Below are 9,290 nucleotides of genomic sequence, written 5' to 3' on the forward strand. Positions count from 1 at the left end.
AAATTATCCTTTTTAACCGCTAAATACTAATTTTTCTTTTAATTGTATGTAATAATAATAATAATAATAATAATAATTTTATTATATTTATTACATTCTCATCATATGTGTATGTATTAAATTTATTTTTTATTATTTTTATTTTTATATTAATAATAACAATTAGTAATTAGTAGTAAAACAATTAATTAATATATAATAATTTAATGGAAATAATGATAATATAGTAATAATAATAAAAATAATTATTTAAATTATAAACATTATTAACATTTTTTTTTAAAAAAAAAAGCATTTCATAAAAGCGCGCCTTTTCATGCCAATGAGAGAGCAGTAGTGGCGCAAGCGCAGCTACGTTCAGAACGTTCATTGCAATGTAGACACAGCTTTATGGTGCCATTCGTGAACTTCGTTAATTGTTAGGAATTTATTATATAGTTCTTTTATAAACAGTGAAAAAATATAGAATCATCTATTGAATATATTGAGTAATTATAAAAAGTGATTTTTAATAGTCTATTTTTGATAACTTGTGAGTAATTTGCATATTCGATTCAATTGTGCGCGTGAATTCTTTACGAGTGTAAAACATAACCTAATGTCGGATCGTTACATTGTTCTTTTTTGACTTTGTGAGTAATTTCCGTAATTTCTATATTCGATTCAATTGTGCGCGTGAATTCTTTTCGAGTGTAAAACATAACCTAAATTTGGATCACATATTGATCTTTTTTGATAACTGTAAGTAATTTACATATTCGGTTAAATTGTGCGCGGTAATTCTTTTCCAGTGTAAAAACCTAAGTTTGAAATTGTTCTTTTTTGATAACTTCGTGAGTAATTCGATTCAATTGTGCGTGCGTGAATTCTTTTCGAGTGTAAAACATATCCAAAGTTTGAAATTTGTTTGATCACATAGTTCTTTTTTTGATAATTTGTGAGTAATTTCCATTTTCAATTCAATTGTGCGCGTGAATTCTTTCGAATGCGAGACATAACCTAAGTTTGGACCACATTGTTCATGGCGAATATAAGAAGACATCCAGAATATTCTTCAGGTACATGTTAATACATACGATAGAAAAATAATTTTTTTAAAAATACCATAACCCCATAGCATTATTATCATTATTTTCCTAGCCCAAAATTTAATAAATTAGGCAGATCTTGTGTAAAGTTAATTTTTGCTTACTTTTAAAAAAACATCTTTTTCACCCGAGAATATAAGAAAGTTAAAATATAATTGTTCCTATAGACTTGGCACACTTTTGAGACAATAGAAAAAATAGGTGAAAAAATATTTCGTGTATTGTGCATAGTTTTCAAAAGAGGTTAAAAAAAATTGTATATTGTTAGCACATGGGAAAAAAGCAGTTAATTTGTTTAATTACACTTTATCAGTTGTTAAATATATATATGTAGACATTCAAAGTGAATGGATTACATATCTTACAATGTGCTCCGGATAACCTTAACCTACCCGTCACATAAATGTGTAAGTGAAGGTACTTTCCATTCGCGATTCACCGATCGGCAGATATGTATGAATCAATCCTTTTAATAAAAAAAAAACATGTGCCTATATATACTTATAGCTTATTATTATGTCTTTTCACAAGACTCAGAGTAGTCTTTTTAAATTCTTAATAAATTCTTCTGGCGGATTTTTTTTTTTTTTTTTAATAAATTATTAATAGGGACCTAGACTATAAAAATCACTTTCTTTTCATTTGACCCGAAAGTCTTGAATTTAGTTTCGTGTCATCACAAAAATTAAATTATTTCAAAATACCGATATTTCAATTTAGAATAATTTTTTCATGAATGAAATTAAAAAAAAAAAAAACAGAAAAAAAATAGTGAATGATTTAGTAATGTGTGAGTTTAAATAAGGATATACCTTCAACGGTACAAAATTGATGACTGTACAGAAAAGTCCAACTATGGACCAAAGTATTGAATACTAGTTACAAGTTACGTGATACGGTCGATCTCGAGCAATGAACAAGATCGCAGCAAATCCGTTACGTCCTCGACTTGTTTCTCTGTGCCTTGCACCGTAAAGTACCGTAAAGTACATACGTGCGTAACCAAGCGTTGACAAGATGATCCTGATAAAGGGTGTTCAGAAGAATCTGTAATTTGATGCTGTACGGTGTTCTTTCATAAATATAGTTAAGTCATTTATTCAATTTATGCATATACGTGACTCTAGATACTGGCGATATTATAATTTATCTTCTAAAATACAATTTTCCTTAGAATTTATTAAAAAAAAAATTTTCTCGTTTTATTTTTTCTAAAAAAAAAAAGACAATTATAATTGTATAAACAACAATTGTAATGCTAATTGTCTAATTGACAATTTCTGTTGAGTCCCTGACCATTGTTCATGGATCAAGCGTGGGCGTTAAATTATACTTTTTTTTAATGCACGTTATCTGATGAGCTAATCTTGTTTTTATTTTCTGCAAAATGACGTGGTGTTCTTTTGAATAATTAATAAAACTGTAAAGTGTTTTTTTTTTTTTTTGGAAATTATTATCATAATTCTCAAATTCTAAAATATAATAATGATAATATTATCAAACTTTTGGAATAAATTTTATTTTCTGAACCAGGTTGTGTGAGGAATTTTCTCTCCGCATTTATGAAACCTGAAACTTTTCCATATAATAATTTTAATCTAAAAAAAAAATAAATATATATCTGACAAAAATCGAACAATAAGATGTCACGGTGTGATAATCATTTTCACAGAATGAAAGGATATACTTGTGATATAGGAAGATACGTCTCCGATAAGAAAAATAATTATATTCTTCGCACTTTCACTTTCGACGTAGTCGTCTAGGCTTTCAAAAATCGTGAATATTCAATTTTTTTTTTGACACGAGATATAAAACACTTTCTTAATAATAATAATAATAATAGTAATAATAATAATAATAATTAAATCCGAACAATTATTTTAAAAAAAAATAATTACTATTATATATTTAAATGAATAATTTTATCTAAAATTATAAAAATTTTCGTTTAATATACAACAATAAAGTTAAATTAATTTTTATAATTAAAAATTAGTAATTTATTACAACAATAATAATAAAATAAAAATAACCGCAAAAAAAATACGAAAAGTAAAATAACAAACTTTCTCTCCCTCTCTCTTTTTCTTTAATATAAAAAAAAATCTCCTCAGGCACACTTTGATGTACTTTACTTCGCACTTTGAAAAAACATAAAAAAAATTGAACCTTTCGACTTGTTTAAAAATTCTACACCCAGATGAAAAATAAAATCGAGATAATTATTTATTTTAAATAAAGTTGTTTTAAATAAATTTTATTTGGGGGAAACAAATTTTTTTTATTTAAAACATAATAAATATTTATCTGAGATACTAAAAATTTTTTTTTTTTTAATTATAATTATAATAGGTTTTAAAACATTTCAGTGTATGGTTAAAATAAAAGTATAAAAATTTAATTATTAATTATTAATAATTAATAACTAATAATTAATAATTAAAAAATTAATGGATTGATATTTAAGTTTTCTAAAGTAATAAGGACACTGTAGATGTGAAACTGAGGTCAGTGACAGGAGGTCCTCGTATGTACATATATACATATAAACGTTCGTTGTCCGAACAAGTGTCCATATGGTTGAGACGAACTCGGCAGTAAAAACAGTTTATCTTGCGAATTAAATTCTTTCATTCTAAGAAATCATCAAGAAACTTCCCCGATCTTATAGTTAAGATGGCTTACGTAAATCATGGCAATTACTTTTCACCATAACTCTATATCAACACATCTGCTAAAATTTATTAATTCAAATAAATTAAAAATTACATATCTAATAAATTTCTATTGGTATAAAATTTTTACTTTTTCTATTTATTTATTTTTTTTATTTATTTAAATAAATTTTTACTTTAATATTTTACTGTAACGAATTATTTTCATCAATTTTTACAAATAAATTAATATATTGCAAAAATAGATCTAATTATAAGATGACTGAATTTTTAAATGAACAAAAAAAGTTGGTAAAAATAAAAAAAGGCAAAAGAGCAGTTAATTTTAAAATTTCCATTTGTATCTTTTCCCTCTACTATAGTATGATGTTTCTTTTAAATTAAAAAGCCAGCAGTATAATCTCAAAGTGTAGTCGCGCGCTTATGGTTCTCTACATGAATAGAAAAAAGATATATTTTTCTTTTGGCTTGTATATGAGAGAAAGAAAATTCCGAGTTATTTTTCTTTTAAAGATTCTTGACATATATACCACTATTAGGTGTACTAGATATATATACATATATGACACATTCTATGCGTCATGACTTATTTTCAAAATAAAAAATATTACATTTTTTTTTTATAAAAATGTTTAATACGGAAAAGAATATTATTTTATTATTCTCTTTAGGGAAAAAAAATTTTTTCATTATATTTTCTGATATAGAATCAATTTTATTCTCAGATCACTTTTTCAAAAGCTTTAATTTCCGTTATAGGGAATGTTTCGTACATTTGTTTCAATTTAATTATTGATTCTGACAGATTTATGGTTAAAGACTGGGTCCAGCGGAAATTTATCCCGGTAGAGGGAAAATTTAGAAAAAAACCTTTCAAAGTGATATTTCAGTATAAAGTTAGAGAAACGAATAGAACAAAATCTATAATGTCCATACAGAGACTATAAAATTTAGAAACATATATTAACACGAATTATAAATAATATATATATATATTCTTCTTTCGCGATTCATTTCGATTCACTCTGTTTCCGCTTATGCAAAACGCCGGAAGTCACTGACCGGAAGTGGATCATGAAAAATATGGGGTCGATTGAACCTTCATAATAAAACCCGTCCGAGCTATATACCTATAGAAGAATCGCTCACGCATTTGCATGCATATAGAGAAAACGTCTATACTGATTACATTTTTAATGATTTCCAATTTTTTGATGTTTTACCAATTTTTAAACATATAGATATTATTACTAAGAGTGTAAAAATCAATATGTTAATTATTGATTTTTAAATTTATATTTCTAATAATTGTAAGATTGCTTCAATATGGAGACTTTTTTTTTTGTTCTAATTGACAAAAGAAAAATTTATCTTACCAAAAAATATTAGTCCTTTTAATAATTGTTTTTATATTATTATTTTCTCTTAATATTTTTTCAAAATTATTTTCTTTATAAATAATATTCCTAATTATTAAATGCAATTTTTTGATTAATAAATTCAAAGAATAATTAATTTATAAACATGTAAACTGCATATATATTTTCTCAAATAGAAGCGTAGAAGACTCGAGCAAGATTTCTAAATATAAGCATAAATGTACCCTCCATGTGCTGCATAAACACTAGTGCTACATAAATTTTCGGTCTTTCAGAACAAGAATAAAGTCCACAAAAAAAAGGGGTAAAACATTTAAAAAAAATTAAGGAGATTTTTTAAGATTAAAGACATATATTTCGTACACTGAAAAAGTATTTGACTCAAAATTAAAATATCTTAACGCCTCTCGCACATTGAGAATAATCTTAATTAAATTTTAATCATATAATATCTGGGTGTAAAATTTTTGAACAGACTAATACTTTAATTTGTCTAATTAGTTACGTAACTAAATTACCGTGAATTTTTTACCGCATGGATATAATTATTTACATAATTAAATGATGAAATTAAATAAGTGAAAGAACCAAAATGGTCGAAAATATATTAGTACTAATAATTATAATAATAATTAATACTAATAATTACGAAATTATTATTTTTAATTCCCTGAAAAAATTATTCAAATTATTGCTTAATTGACTATTAACAAATAAATATTTGAATAAAAAATTTTTATTTCAACCAATAATTTTTTTTTATTTAAAAAACATACGATTAAATTAACTCAAATAATTATATTTGTTACAAATAAATTTTAATTCAGTATTATTATTATTATTATTATTTTGAGTGTTTTTAATTTGTTCCAATTATAATTGAAATTGTTATATATAATTTAATTTTCAATTAATTAAAATTCATTATTCCTCTTAAATTTCTTTTAATCCGGTTTTTTTTTCTCTCCAACTTTAATGGTATTCTTTTAACTCAGTTTTTTTTTCATTATATTTCGTAAAGTTTTCTTCATAGAAATATATTTTTAAAAAATCTCATATCAATTATAATATACTGTATACATTATAAAGAATTCTATAGAATTTAGAAAAAATTTCATTTATAAATAATGAAAAAAAATTATTTCATGATTCTTATATTCAGACATGTCTTTTTATTCCTCTTTATATTCCCTTTTGTTTTCTAAAAGGCGTTTTAAAAAGCCTGTCTTATAACTGCTGAAGAGGAATAACCGGAAAAAGTGTGTGCGCGGGTTTAATATACCGTTCTATTTCCAGTATATAGACAACAGTATGACCATGCCTACACATATATTAGTGCAAAACTGGTGACAAACAATTTTCAAAATATTTTTCTCAATAAATATATATACTTTATTTGTATAAATTAAAGAAAAATTTCGTTTAAAAAAGAAAAAACTTCGAAAAATTCTCAATTAACTATATGGGTTTTTTTATTTTTATTTATTCGAATTATTTTCTGATAGATTTTCCATTAAACCGATTTTTCATATTTAAGAATTTTCACTTAACAGAAAATTCATTTAAAATTTCATTTTATTTGGCGCGAATTTAAAAATTAACTATAATCAAAAATTTTTGTGTAATTTCTGTTTTAATTTTTAAATTTAAAAATTCGCGCCCAAAACTTTTGGACGGAAGTTGATTCGAACAAAATATGAAAATTCTATTAAATAGAAATTCTTTAATAGAGAAAATATCAAATTTAATGGAAATTCGGTCAAAAAATAATTCGAATAAATAAAAATTCGGCTTAAAGAATCAGGGGCGAGTATATTTAAAGGGGCCTCTAAGGGGCGACACATCACATTTATAAAAATGTGAAATCATCCAGTGTTATTTATTTCTCTGATATAAATCTAAAAATTTTTTTTTTTTGGTAGCACCCGTGACCCTCCCATATTGGTAATATTCTTCAGTTGATTTGAAAGTGGAACGCTAACAAGTGTAAAATTGGATTTATAATGGTGTTTGTGGAATTTTTCCCTATAACATTTATATATATATAGGAGTTTCGTAATTCCCTCCACAATATATACTCTTCTTGCGTTTATGTACCAGGCTTCATTAATTAAACTCTCACGTACACTTACAGCCTCGCTGTCTGACGAACGAACTGATGAAAGAAACTTTTCAGTATCATATCTCTTTCACATGACAAACACCAATGTGTCACATGTGCAGCTCACTGTATTTGAAAGAACGGGAACGTGATCTTATGCACCACTTAACTGAACTGGCATTCACTAAAATAAATTGCTTCGTAGAAATGGTTTTTGTTTAAATTTTATATACATTGAACAAAATTATTTTCACACACAAGTCTAAAAAAACTTGATTATTATCTGACAATTGCGTTAGCGTATGGCTTCACTTCATTCTTCTCACAATATTTGACTTTTATCTACTTAAAGGTATATAGGTATTTTTTGTTATTTCTCATATATATATGCAGAAAAATTTGTTGTGGAATTTAAAAAAAAATTATTTTCGAATTAGCATTTGAAAGAATTTCCTCATTTATTTAACAAAATTTTTAAGTACCGAATTTTTATTTGGCCAACTATTTATACCCAACTTTTATTCGAAAAAAATTTAATGTAACCGAATATTAAATTAGAGCCAAATTTTCATTCAACAGAATTTGAAGTGATTCGAATTTTTAAATGACAGAATTTCCAATTCACCGAATTGTAATTTGTCCAAATTTTTATTTACACGAATTGTTATTTGATAGAATTTTTAAAATCCCGCGAATTTTCTTTTGTTTCAAAATTTCAAATAGTCGACAAACAATCGATAGAAAGATTTTGGAGCGATTTTAACCAAATTGAAATAAAAATTGACCAATTAGAAATTATCAAGAAAATTGTGATTTGTTTCAAATAGAGAAATTATTATTGATTCAAAAATTATTATTTAATATAAATTTAATTTATTTAATTGAAATAAAAATTGTTTGGTTCAAATCAATATTTATTTTCCAATATAGTCAAGTAACGGATTATTTGAATTAAATATAATTTATTAAATTGTACAAAAAAATAAATAAAAAATTTTTTCTGAATGATAACTGAAGTATATAAACAGTGCGTATAACTTAAATGAGCACAAACTGTAAATAGGTACATAATGATTGCATTCGCAACACGTGCCATGACCCTTTGAGTAAAAACAGTGATTACAGTACAGTAACCCTAAAGTACATCCTTGGAATATTTCATATTCCTTTTTTGTTGCTTTAACCCTTTTTTTAAATATACTTTTATGTCTCCATCATACGCATGAATAAATAATACCCTGACTAATTTCACAGGAAAAGGAAGTGTTCAGAAAATGAGGCCTATAAGTTAAGTTATGTGCATGAATGATGACGAGAGAGAGAGGGATTGGGATTAAGCGAATAATGCTAATAAAGCCGGAACATTGTTGTGATTTAATGATTCCATAGTTTGAGATGGGTTGTTAAATTTTATTATAAAGTTTAACGACATTTGTATATAAATTATATTCAGTTTACATTGTTTCAAATTTTTCATTTGTTTTTTTTTTTTTATTCTCAAAAAACAATTTATCAATTTATAAAAAATTTTAATTAAATAAAATTAGTAAATTAAAAGCAACATTTGTTTTTATTTGAAAAAGTATATAGTTTCGGGGATGTGAGAATAAAATCCAATTTTTAGCAGAGTCATGAAATTTATTTTTGCAAATTCGTCGTCAGTAAACGAAAAGATCGTTTTAGCATTGCTGTAGGCAGATTATTTTTGCATATACAGCTATTAGGGGGTACACAGAAAGGAAGTGATAAGCTCTATAAATATACATTATCACCGTCGGCTACGAATGTCCAAATTTTTTTTTTTTTAATATCAATCTTATATAAATAGATAAAAAAAATCATATTTGCCTAAAAGAAGATCAAATTTGCATATTTACATTAATCTATCATGATGTAATTTACAATATATATTAATCTGGAGCTTTTCAATGAAATATATGTATGTGTATGTGAAAACTAGAAAAGCTCATTTATAAAAAGACACACTGACACCGACGATTAGACGTTTCATCATATTTTTTTTCGGTTCCTTTGCTGTATGGAC

The sequence above is a fragment of the Leptopilina boulardi genome, unplaced genomic scaffold (genome assembly GCF_019393585.1).
Source record: "Leptopilina boulardi isolate dan_hultmark-lab unplaced genomic scaffold, ZJU_Lbou_2.1 LbouV2_48, whole genome shotgun sequence".
In the NCBI taxonomy this organism is placed as follows: Eukaryota; Metazoa; Arthropoda; class Insecta; order Hymenoptera; family Figitidae; genus Leptopilina; species Leptopilina boulardi.